At 45.4% G+C, this 12379-nt stretch overlaps 1 protein-coding gene across 1 annotated transcript in view; it reads left to right on the top strand.

Annotated features, from left to right (window-relative positions):
- The first annotated feature begins 2912 nt into the window (after window positions 1-2912).
- LOC102772253 (polyribonucleotide 5'-hydroxyl-kinase Clp1-like) overlaps window positions 2913-12379 on the top strand; it is a 20130-nt gene continuing 10663 nt past the window's right edge. The window contains exon 1 of the mRNA XM_006775005.2: window positions 2913-2926. The gene's annotated coding sequence lies outside the window, so the exon portion shown is untranslated. The remainder of the gene's footprint in view (window positions 2927-12379) is intronic.

Below are 12379 nucleotides of genomic sequence, written 5' to 3'. Positions count from 1 at the left end.
AGTAACAAAGAAACAGAATTTCCAGAGGATGAGGCCCAGAAATCAGGATTTTAAAAAGATTCTCAGGTGATTCTAATGCCTTAGGAAGGTTGAGAACCACTGCTCTAGGGAAACCAGAATCTGGAAATAAATATTTTACTTATTCCTTGTTTAGTAATCTTGACAATCTCTGGCATTCCATCTGGGCCTTGATTATCATTTGATTCATTCATTCGTGCATTCACCCATTGAATCATTTCTTGGGCACCCCCTTTGTGTCAGATATTATTCTGAATCTAGGCTTTGAGGTTACATGGTTGGGAAAGGCCCAAGGTCGGTGCCTTTGCGGGTTTCCTTTCATGTGGGGATGATACGGGGCTGGTCCCCCCCAGGAGGCTCTGTGTGCCAGCTTAGCAGCTCCTGTGGGCGGTTGTACTCCCGTCGTCAGCGCAGATGGGGCTTTCCCAGTGGGCAGCTTTCTGGAGATAGACGGCTGTCAGTCCGCACGTCAAAAGCCCCTTCAAGGAGTGCTCTCTCCTGCCTGACACTTCGGAGGCTTCAGAGAAAACTGTTTCTGTCCAGGCAAAGGGGGCGCTGGGTGCTGGCAGAGGCACCCTGGACACACTCTCAGAACTCGTCGGTGAGTTTAGCTTGACCATACGCCACCCGTTTTGTCATCAGAAACGTAAAAGCAGCCTCAACCTCCACCCCGTACCGAGTCCACCATCACGGCCGGGCCTGTGGGTTTGAGGCATGAGGTCCACGGCGGATGAAAACAGCAGACGTGGAGAGTGAGCCCGTGGTGTTTCGGAATATGATGGCCCTGCTGAGCTGCTAGGTCCGGGCAACCCAGCGTGACCCAAAATGGGGTCTGAGAGGAACAGGGACCAACTGGCAGCTCTCAAGCCTTCGAGAGCAGCTTTTCAGCTCCGGTTGCACATTAGAACGACCCAGAGAATTAAAAAACCACCCAGGTCCGAGCCCGATCCCAGCCCCATTAACCAGTAGCTCTGAGTAAGGGGGCCTGCGCATTCTCTCTCTCTCTCTCTCTCTATCTCTCTCTCTCTCTCTCCATCTCACCACTGGATATGTCTCTCTCATCTCTCTCTCTCTCTCCCTTCCTCCCTCCCTCCCTTCCTTCCTTCTTTCCTTCCTTTCTCTCTCTCTCTCCCTCTTGTCTCTTTCTCTTTATTTTTTTTAAGAAAATCTTTATGAATTTATTTGAGTCAAACTGAGGACATATGCCAGGGAGCAAGATTTCAATGCTCTTTTCTTTTCTTTTTCATTGTTTTAAAGTTCCTGGTGGCACTGCAGTGCTCCAGAGCAGGGACCCACCGCTCTCAGGCGGCCGGAGGCGTCAGGGAGCCGAGGGCCGTCAGCAGGCCGCTCGCACCTGCCGGAAGGGCTTTCGAGCTCCCCGGTAAGCTGGTCAGTAACTGAGTTTCCAAAACAAATTTCCCAAGTTCAAGCCACTTCTCCTGCGGCTAGAAACCTTTCAGATCGTAAAAGCAAACTTTCCTTTCTGAAGCAGCTTTGAAGTTTGAGATTTAAAGCTGCCAGGCTGCGTCCGCCCGCAGAAGGGAGTGTTTTAAATTCCCGGAGAGCATGTCAGAATTTCAAAGGCTGGTAATAATAGGTAAAGCTGACTGATGTCTCGAGCCAAGCAGAGAGCAAGGTTTCACGGGATCCTCTCTGGACCTTCTCTCCATCTTCTTCATAGAAATAGGCGATTGTGGAGTTGGAAGGCCAGCTCTTACCCAACAAAATAACCCTATCGGCCCTGGCTGGTGTTGCTCAGTGGTAGAGCATCGGCCTGCACACCAAACGGTCACGGGTTCCATTCCAGGTCAAGGGCATGTGCCTGGGTTTCAAGTTCAATCCCCCAATCTCCAGCCCCGGTTGGGGCACGTGTGGGAGGCAACCAATTAATGTGTCTCTCCCCTCTCCCTGCCCCTATCCCTTCATCCCCCCTCCCACTCTCTCTAAAAATCAATGGGAAAGATATCCTCTGGTGAGGATTAACAACAACAACAACAAAAAGAATCCTATCTGCAGGAATGGCTCAGCCATTGAGTGTCGACCTATGAACCAGGAGGTCATGGTTCAATTCCCGGTCAGGGCACATGCCTGAGTTGTCGGCTCAATCCCCAGTGTGGGGCGTGCAGAAAGCAGCCGATCTATGATTCTCTCTCATTACTGATGTTTCTCTCTCTCTCTCTTTCTTCTCTTTGTAAAAAAGAAAGAAAGAAAAAATCCTATCTCTGCTAGAAGGCCCGCTTATCTCTGCCAGAACAGTTTAGGTAAAGAGGCACCTACTATTTTTTAGAACAGTCCACACCAGTTTAGTTAGCTGGGTTGTGTATCTTTGTGTTGAACTGAGAATGGCAACTGTCTCTCATTAGTCTTGGTTCTGTCTTCCTCTCGAGTTGGAGCATCTATGATGGCTGTGTCCACTCCCCAGGCCCTCTTTTCCCTGGCCCATGTTCGCCCTCTCCCTGACCCTTCTTGGTGTAAGATGGTTTCCAGGTCCCTCACCACCTGGCTGTTCTCTGAAACTTGTCACTGTGCTTCTGAAATTATGACACGCAGAATCAAACACGGGGTATGAAATATCAGATGCACCAAGCACTGTGGTAAGATTCACACCCAGAACACCGCGGTCCAGTTTCTCTGCAGTTAGAAGGGGAGGCCAGCCCAGGCTGGGTCCGCGAGGGGACGTGAGGGGACTCTGGCAAGGCCTGAGACGGACTTGGGAGAAGCACAAACCTCGGGGAACCGCAACCACGTGCTCAGAGAAGGACAGGCCGGACTTAGCGCCAATTTGTAGCCAAGGGTTAGGGGCGCGTGCTGCTTTGGAATTTCAGTACCATTTCTCCTTTGTTAGTAAACATCTTGAAGATGTGCGGTCTGCTCTGTGCGTTGTCTTTGGAGTCTGGGGAAGAGGGAGGTCATCGCTAGAAAATAATGAAAAGCCAAGTAAGAACGTGCTTCCTGTGCACTGGGCAGGGGAGCCCCACTGGTCACGCGGGCATGCTGGCTGAGAAGTCAGAGCCTCTGATGGCAAACACGGTGATATGGGAGGACTGCGCAGTCCCCAGCCAAAAACTATGCAGTCATCCAGAGGGAGGGAGGGACCGAGGCCAGTAGAGCTGCTGGTGTTAGTGCTCTACGGCCTGCCGCGGACATGGGGGCGCTCAGTATTCTAGGAGAGCGTGGAGGAGGCAGGAGTAGTGCCCGACCCATATTCACCGAAAGCCACTCCTCTTGGAGAAGGAAGAGGCCTGCACACCCGTCTATGTCTTGTGTCAGAGTCAGGGCTTTCACGATCGCTTTAAAAACTGTCTTGTCTTGGAAAGAGACAAGTTCAGAGAGATTCCCAAGGACAGAAGAGCAGAGACAACTTCGCCCTTGGGAAGGTGAGGGCTGTTTGGAGAGCTGGCAGACGGGCAGTGCGGACACAAGCAAGCACATTGTTTCCTCGTGCTGGGGCCAGAAAGAGGAATTGTAATTAGAAGTGATGTAATCATCCTGCTGGCTTGTAATTTCTGCAGTTGTCATGGTTGGAAAGAACCTGGAGATTCTTCCGCTGCGGTGAGGACGTTCTGTGTCTCACCAGCAAAATGGGCTTGTTTCAGGGGAGGCCCAGGGCTCAGGACCCTCCCTCCTGCAGGAGGGGCTCTAAGCCTGTGTTGACACTGGCCCAGGCACCAGCCCCTCCCTTGCTCTCCGTTGATTTGTTTAGTCCTCAACACATCACCACGTACATACAATAACTCCCTAATAAAAGGCTTTCTGTTTATGTGGGTGGTTGATGGCTGATAAGGCAACAACTGATCTGATTTTCTCCCTCTAATTTGACCATCTTCCTGGATTCAACCTCCTGAAATACAAACGAGAAACCAGAAACAATTAACTACATAAGTCAGAGGGGCAGAAGCCAAAGGAGAGAATCAATGGAAAAATATCCTCGGGTGAGGATTAAAAAAAAAAATAGAATAACCCACATCTTCATCAACACAAGTTTCAGAATGTCAATTCCAGGGCCCATTTCTCAGCCCCCTGCCCCCTTTCTTCTGGGCCTCTCTGCATCACTGGGCATGTGCATAGCCCTTCTTCTTGAAGCTTTCTCCTCCTTCAGCTACTGCACAGGCCTGAGCCCTTCCTATCTCATTGATTGTCCCTTCTTGTCTACCTCAGTGGCTTTTCCTCCTCTAACCCTCCTTTATTCTTGGCTATTCTCACTGACTTGCTCCTCCCCATTGAGTGCCGTCCATTGGTGAGCTGATCACAATTCACAACTTCAGTCCCTTCTTTAGACCTTACGAGCACTGCCTGTGCCCGCCTCCTGGATGGGCCAGATGCCTACAGAGCGGTATGGCGTGAGAGTTACGAGCATGGACTCTGGAGCCAAACTGTCCTGTTCGAATCCCAGCTCAGCCAGCTACTCACCGTGGGATCTTGGGAAAGTTATTTAACCGCTCCCTGCCTCAGTTTCCTCATGGACGAAAGACAGAGAAGACCATCTCAACGGGTTGTTGTGAGCATCACACGGGGTGATAGATACGGAGCAGTGAGAGCAGAGCCGGCACCTAGACGGAGCTACGGAAGTGTTAACGCTCGGTGTTGTTGGCATCCACACCTGAGGACACAGGTCCCGGGACCTGACCCAGTCGTGCTAGCCCAGACATTACATCAGAGCCACAGTCTCTTTGAGCTTTGGTGGCTGGAAATGTGATCGGATTTCCCTGCTTGCCTGGACCCCTGCTCTCCTCCTTGCTCTGGTCTCTGGCAATTACAAAACAGTTTTATTCCCCTTTGAGTCAGTGACATTTGGACACCAATCTCCACTCCCGACCCTTTACCGGGCAGGGTGGTCAGTTTTCTTTTTTTAAAATATATGTTATTGATTTTTTACAGAGAGGAAGGGAGAGGGATAGAGAGTTAGAAACATCGATTAGAGAGAAGCATCGATCAGCTGCCTCCTGCACACCCCCTACTGGGTATGTGCCCGCAACCAACATACATGCTCTTGACCGGAATTGAACCTGGGACCGTTTAGTCCGCAGTCCGATGCTCTATCCAGTGAGCCAAACCAGCTAGGGCAAGGGTGGTCAGTTTTCATCTGGCTTCACACACATCAGCCCAGGGGAGTGTTGCACAGCAATTATTACTGAAAGGCGGGTCCTTGCCATCTAGCGCTGGTCCTTTATGCTCTTCAGGTCTCATGACTGATGCAGTTTTGAGGAAATAAGTCTATATGCCCCGCTTCTGGACAAACAAACAAATACACGAAACAAAAAACAAGCATAAGGCTAAAAGAAATCAAATCGATTCTTGTCTCTCTCTTTAAGAGCTCGATTCCCTTCATGACAAGCCAGCTCCTCCAACTTGGCAGTGGAGGAAGGCTCCAAATAGTGGGTGGGAAATACTCAAACTACGCATTTATTTATGGTTTACCTGAAATTTAACTGGGGATCCTACGCTTTCTCTGGCAAACATACTAGGAGAGCAAGAAGAAGTGGTCGGGATGATGGCTTCTAAGTGAGAAGGGGGAAGAAAATACGAACCGTGCAGGCAGGGCAATGTCCACTGGGTGAAACACACAGGATTCTTGTGGGCAGATGATTCTAGTACGTGAAGCGGAACGCTCTTGCTGGGTTTGAGTGGAAGCTGTGCCATCAGGGGCTGGTGGTTTTGTTTTTCCTTCCTTTTCTGCTTCGGAGAGCGTGCCTGATGGAGGTCTCAATCTCCCCACTGTCCTCAGAGAGCGAGGCTCTTCGCTCCAACCCAGATCTGTTTGTTCTTTTGAGAGCCTTCCGAGAAACAGAACATGGAGGGGAAAAAGAAGAGATACGCGGTGAAACGCCTAAAGTATAACCTAAGCCGAGCCAAATGTAGCCCACAGCATCCTAAAAATGAGACACGTGGGCACCGCCAGCCTCTAATTACACTGAGAGGATGACGCAGATTGGCTGCAGCTCAGGGTTGCTAGAGAGTGTACCAAACCAGACGTTCTTCTTATGGGACATGGGAGGCGGTCACTGCGGAGATGGTGGGGTGGAGAGAAGGCGTGCGTTTCATTCTTGACAGTAGGAACACGTTGTCTATTCTAGCCTACCCAATACATTTTTTTGTGTGAGATATAAATCATCCCAAATAGTCCGTTTGTTGTAAAACCAAATCAAAACAGAGAAGCTCACTGGTTATTAGGGAAAATGCAAACTAAAAACACAAGAAATTACCGCTACCTGCCTTCTAGAATGACTAAAATTAAATTACAGAACAAAACAAAACGAAAACTGACAACACCACACGCCAGCCAGGTTGTAGATCAACAAGGCAAAAGGATACAGTTACTTTGGAAAAACGGTTTGGCAGTTTCTTACACAGTTAAACATACACTTAACTATGATACCCAGAGACCTCATTCCAGTGTTACATTTGTTTACTCCAAGAGAAGTAAAAGCACACAAAGACTTGTATGCTAATGTTTGTAGCAGCTGCAATAGCCAAAACACTGAGGCAACCAACAGTTCGTCAAGTGGTGCGTGGATAAACAAACCGTGGTGCCTCCGAACAATGGAGTACTGCTCAGCACGGAAAAGGAACAAGGAGACCGAGGTATGCAAGGACAGACAGACCACAAAAGCATTGTGTAGACGAAAGAAGCCAGACTCAAAGGCTACATGCTCTATGATTCCGTTTACATGAAATTTTGGAAAAGGGGGGAAAAAATATACAGAAAGTAGATCAGTGGGCTGGGGATTTTCCACAAATGGATATGAAGGAATTTGGGGGTGATGAAACTGTTCCATACCCTGATGGGGGTGGTGATTACACAATTGTGTATATTTGTCAACACTCATTGAACTGTACACTCCTCTCCTCCCCCCATTTAAAACCCCTGAGATTTCAGTGAGACTGTCCCAGAGAAAAACCCACAGGGACTCCTCGAAAATACTGAAGATCCAGAGAGGCTGTGTGGCAGATGTGGGGAGTTGGAGAACTGACTTAATTGGAGCATTTGGGTGTTGGGTGAATCCTCAGAAGTGAATTCTACATGAAGCTCATATGAAGAAATACATGTGCACATGGACATTGAAACACAAGAATAAAATTATAAAGTTTCATGATAATTACTTATGTCAAAATGTGTGTTTTCCCTCCTATGCTGCCACCCTGAGAAGCTTTCTGCTTGGCCAGAGGTGCCTCATCCCCAGGACAACGCTGGGGTTACCCTGGGAGCCACCTCTGCTCTGAGATCTTCACCTGGGGCAAGTCTCCGCCTTTTGGAGATAGTTAGCAGTTACCAAGGATGGTGAGCAGGGGGCAAACAAACTAGCTGATTATGTTATGGGTTTTTTCTTTCTTTCTCAAAAAGAAGATGTAACCGTGATGTAATAGGATGGCTCTTTCTCTGCATTGTATTGAATGACGACTGTGTGTTCGGTGGTCTCTTTAAACAAATCATACAACAATAATACTGGCTATCAGTCAGTCCCTGAGAGCTTATTGTGTGCCTTATAGAATGAGATATTCATCTTGTTGAGGCACCATAAGAACGCTGAGATCTATCACCATGTATACAAATGAACTTAAAATGAATCAATGACCTCAGTATAAGGGCTAAGACTATTAGTTTTATAGCTAAAACGCTTAGAAAACATAGGTATAAATTCTTGTGACCTTGGATTAGGCAGTGTGCTGTTTTTTTAAAATATAACACCAAAAGCACAAGCAATACAAAAATATATAAATTGGACTTCATCAAAATTAAAAGCTTTTGTGCATCATGGGATACTAAGTAAGTGAAAGACAATCCACAGAATAGGAGAAGATATTTATAAGTCACATACCCGGTAAGATATTAATATCCAGAATATATAAAGATCTCTTACAATGCAACAACAAAAAGACAAATAATCTGATTTTAAAATGGCCAAAGGAAATACACGCTTCTCCAAAGGCGATATACCAAGGCCATTAAGCTTATGAAAAGACTGGAGGCTCAGTGCACGAATTCGTGTGCTGGTCGGGTCCCTCGGCATGGCCTTGTAGGGATTGGGCCAAAATTGGTAGTCTGATGCCGTCTGCTGCTCCTGCCTGCTGCTCCCGCTCATCCTGGCCCCACTGCACTTGCTGCGGGCTCATGCCCAGTCAGTCCTGATCGGGAGAGGCTCGTGCCGCTGCAGCAGCACTCACCAGCTATGAGCCCTGCATCTGGCGCCGGTTGGTCAGCTGAGCAGTGATCGCTGTGGGAGTGCACTGACCACCAGGGGGCAGCTCCTGCATTGAGCGTCTGCCCCCTGGTGGTCAGTGCGCATCATAGCGACCAGTCATTCTGTTGCTTAGACTTTTATATATATAGATACTCAACATCATAGTCATCAGGGACATACCAATCAAAACCACAGTGAGATACTACTTTACATCCACTAGGATGACTGTGATAAAAAGACAGACAATACCAAGTTTTGAAAACGATGTGGAGAAACTGGAACCCTCATGCATTGCTGACGGGAATGTAAGATGGTGCAGCTGCTGTAGAAAGGAGTTTGGCAAAAAGGTAAACATAGAGTTACTCTATGACTCAGCAATTCTACTCCTAGATATATACCCAAGAAAAATAAAAATATTCCCACAACAAAATCTTGTGCCAAAATGTTTATAGCAATCTCTCTCTCTATATATAAGGCTAATATGCAAACTGTCCCCTCAGGAATTTGACCTGAAGACCGGGAGTTTGATTGCTTGTTATGATGTGTGCTGACCACCAGGGGGTGGGATGGAATGAAGGGAGGCCCCGGCCGGAAGCCAAAAGGCCCGGATTGGCCCTGATCGCTGGCCAGGCCTAGAGACCCTATTGGTATACATATTTTTCATGAGCAGATCTACTCCAAGGACAATGACAGCCCAACAAATTCAAACAACCATCCCAGAAATTACCCTACTCAGGTCTTTCTAAACCCATTTTTCATTTCTACTCTCACCAAAATCAAGCCAAAATCTTATAAACTTTGCAATTACTGAAATGAATCCACTTAACTGAGAAAGAAAATTCAACAAAAGGGTAATCAAATTCTTAAAAGATAATTGACCAAAGTGAGTAAAATAAAGCCAACTACTGAAAATGTTCACCTTCCCTTGACCTTTTCAAATCACTTAACCATGAAACATTCATTTTCCAAGAAACCAACTGTCCACCCATGTTAGAAGGAAGGCTTCAGCCAACAGTCAGGGAACGAAGGCCCTGGCTGGAAGCCAAAAGGCACCAATCGGCCCTGATCACTGGCCAGGCTGAGGGACCCTACCTGTGCACAAATTTCATGCACAGGCCTCTAGTAATATTCATAATAACAAAAAATGGAAACAACCCAAATGTCTATCAGCTGATGGATGGATAAATTGTGTACACTCATCCAATGAACCATTATTCAGCCATAAAAAGGAATAAAATACTGGTGTAACATGGATGAACCTTGAAAATATTGTATGATTTTACTTATATGAAATGTTCAGAATTGTCAAATCCGTAGAGGCAGAAAGTAGATTAGTGGTCACCAGGGTCTGGGAAGAAGGTAGAATGAGGAGTGACTGCTATTGGTATGGGGTTTCTTTATGGGGTAGTGAAATGTTCTGGATTAAATAGTGGTGATGGTTTTGCAACTTTGTGAATATACTGAAAAACACTGAATTGTACGCTTTAAAAGGGTGAATTTTGTGGTGAGAGAATTATATCTCAATTTTAAAAAAGGAACTTTGTGAGGTTCTTACTATTATTATCTCTAATTTACATAAAAGAAAACTCATGTTCAGCGACAAGTTATTCTAAGTAGCTGAATAGTGTGTGAAAATTCCCCTTTGTACCTCCAAGTTCTTAGCAGTTTTGTGTATTTTCTTCTTGTCCTTTTAAAAATGCAATAGTGTTTGTGAGTGTGTGTGTGTGTGTGTGATAGATATAATGTAAATCATATTATGCCTATTGTGCTATACCTTCCTGGCTGTTTTAATTTTATGTTTTTTAAAAATTTTTTTTATTGATTTCAGAAAGGAAGGGAGAAGGAGAGAGAAATACCAATGATGAGAGAGAATCATTGGTTGGCTGCCTCCTGCACGCCCCACACCGGGGATTGAGCCCACAACCCAGGCATGTGCCTTGACCGAGAATCAAACCATGACCTCCTGGTTCATAGGTTGATGCTCAACTACTGAGTCATGCCAGCTGGACTGATCATCCATTTCACGCTTCTCTTAGGTTCTAAATCGTGATTTTCCTGGTTGTCACACTAGTTGCACCGAATGTCAAAGAAACATTTTGCAATAGAAAACAATGTTATTGTTATATATTCTCTTGTTAAATATATCCATACTAGTGACCTGGTGCACAAAATTCATGCACATTGAAAGGGAATTAATTAGAGGATGTGAGCGTGAGGCAGTCCGAGTTTCTGAAATTCAATGACATGAATTTTAGCTATTACTTAGCCAAATAAATGGAATTGACAGATATCATTTAAAAGAGAATTCAGCTTAATATTAAAAACTCTGGCTACCAAGTCAGTTCTGTTTTCAACTTTTTGCCAGCATTGTAAATTGTTTGCAATATCTGCCCATTTGGGGTTGCACATCATGCTTATGAATAAATCGGGCTTGCCATAATTCGTTACAATTGCCATAGCATCTTGATATCGCTGCTGCATATTTCTGGGACTACCCTCAAAAGATGATGGTAGTATTATCATTTTACCAATCAGCACATTGTCATTTTCAGATCTAGGTTTAAGATAACCATCAAGCCACTATAGTTTTCAACTCTCAATTTAGATTGGTTTGCTTTGATGGAATTTATCTGATTGGCCTCCATTTTTGAATATGAATCCATGATAAACTGTTGAGTTAATTTTCCTGCATTTAAAATACAATTGAACGTGTCCCGCACAGAGAGATGAAATCCATAATACTGCATTTGTATGACTTGTGTCCTTACATTTTGTCTAGTATTATTGTTGATTACACTGTTGTCTCTGAGTCTTAACGCAATATCTGTTCCCCAGCCTTTTTCATCATGTAGATAAAGAATAGGATATGTCATTGCATCTAATCTAGGAAACAGGATATTGATTTGTTCCATTTTAGTGGCATTTGGATTATTGGGATCTGGTTTACAATGAATGAGCAAGACCCTTTCAAAAGCATCTCCATCTTCGTTTCTGAATATGACAGCAACCTCAGTTACACAGGGAGAATTATATCTACCTGGGTCACTGTTATGATCGTATTTAATTGCCATTGTTATTTCTGTGGGAAATAACACATTCAATACATTTTGCTGCTGCTTCAGATTGAAGCGATGCAATATTTGCACCCATGGAAGCAAAAGCAAAAGAACTATTTATGGAACGAATAGTTTCCATGAAATTTTTACTGTCAGAATCTTCATTTGTTATTAATCTTTTTAAATATGCTGCGTAATCTGGAAAATGTATATCATTTGGATAGACTTTCCGTTTGCTACAGCATTGAGTAAATTTCCCATTGGATGGTTTTTCATTCGAGAAATTTAGTGATAGGCAAAATTCACATCGAATAGTCATTCCACCACAACTATGTTCAAGAATTGCATCCTCATGTACTCCATTTTCGCTGAGAAGGCAGTTCCTACTGGTATTGGTAGTACTTGTTGATGACCTTTCTCTAGACATATTCTGTCATCACCACCACCTTCTTTCAAATTCAAAGGCACGTTGCTCTTCAGACATTTTTTTTGTCGATAACACTGGCATCTTTTGGCTGCAGAGCTACCTTGTATCAACAGTTGTTCTTTAAATGTAGTCCCACCTCTCTACTGTCACGGTCTGAGATGCAGGTGAATGAGAGTCCTGGCTATTAGGCTGCTGAGAGCTGTCTGACCAATGGCTGATTCTAGCTGATTCTGTGGGGGTGGAACTTCCTCCTCCCTGTTGTCAGTTTCCACAGCTGTGATGAGGAAGCTGGGTGACAGAGGGAGCCATGCCCTCCACGCTGCCCTCTCTCTCACTCTGTTCTATGTCCAGCGGCCTCCTGCTCTGCCAAGTCTTCCAAAGCTCCTGCTCTCTGCCTGCTCTCCCGCTCTGCTCTCCAGCTGGTGAAGGTCCCACTAGCCCGCGGGCATGCCTAGGCATTTTTGGCAGGTTAATTTGCATACTCACTCCTGATTGGCTGGTGGGTGTGGCTTGTGGGCATCATGGAGGTATGGTCAATTTGCATCTTTCTCTTTTATTAGTGTAGATACATGTAAAAGGATCATAAATATGGTATAGCAAAGTATAAGAATGAAAGAAAAAAAGCAGGAAGAAATCAGAATTCACAAATTTAATGGACCTATTTTTCATGAGTTTATTATCTGAAATGTTAAAAAACA

Source organism: Myotis davidii, unplaced genomic scaffold (assembly GCF_000327345.1).
Source record: "Myotis davidii unplaced genomic scaffold, ASM32734v1 scaffold9, whole genome shotgun sequence".
Lineage (NCBI taxonomy): Eukaryota > Metazoa > Chordata > Mammalia > Chiroptera > Vespertilionidae > Myotis > Myotis davidii.
Note: the sequence above shows the minus strand (reverse complement) of the source record. Positions and strands in the feature narration are given on the sequence as shown.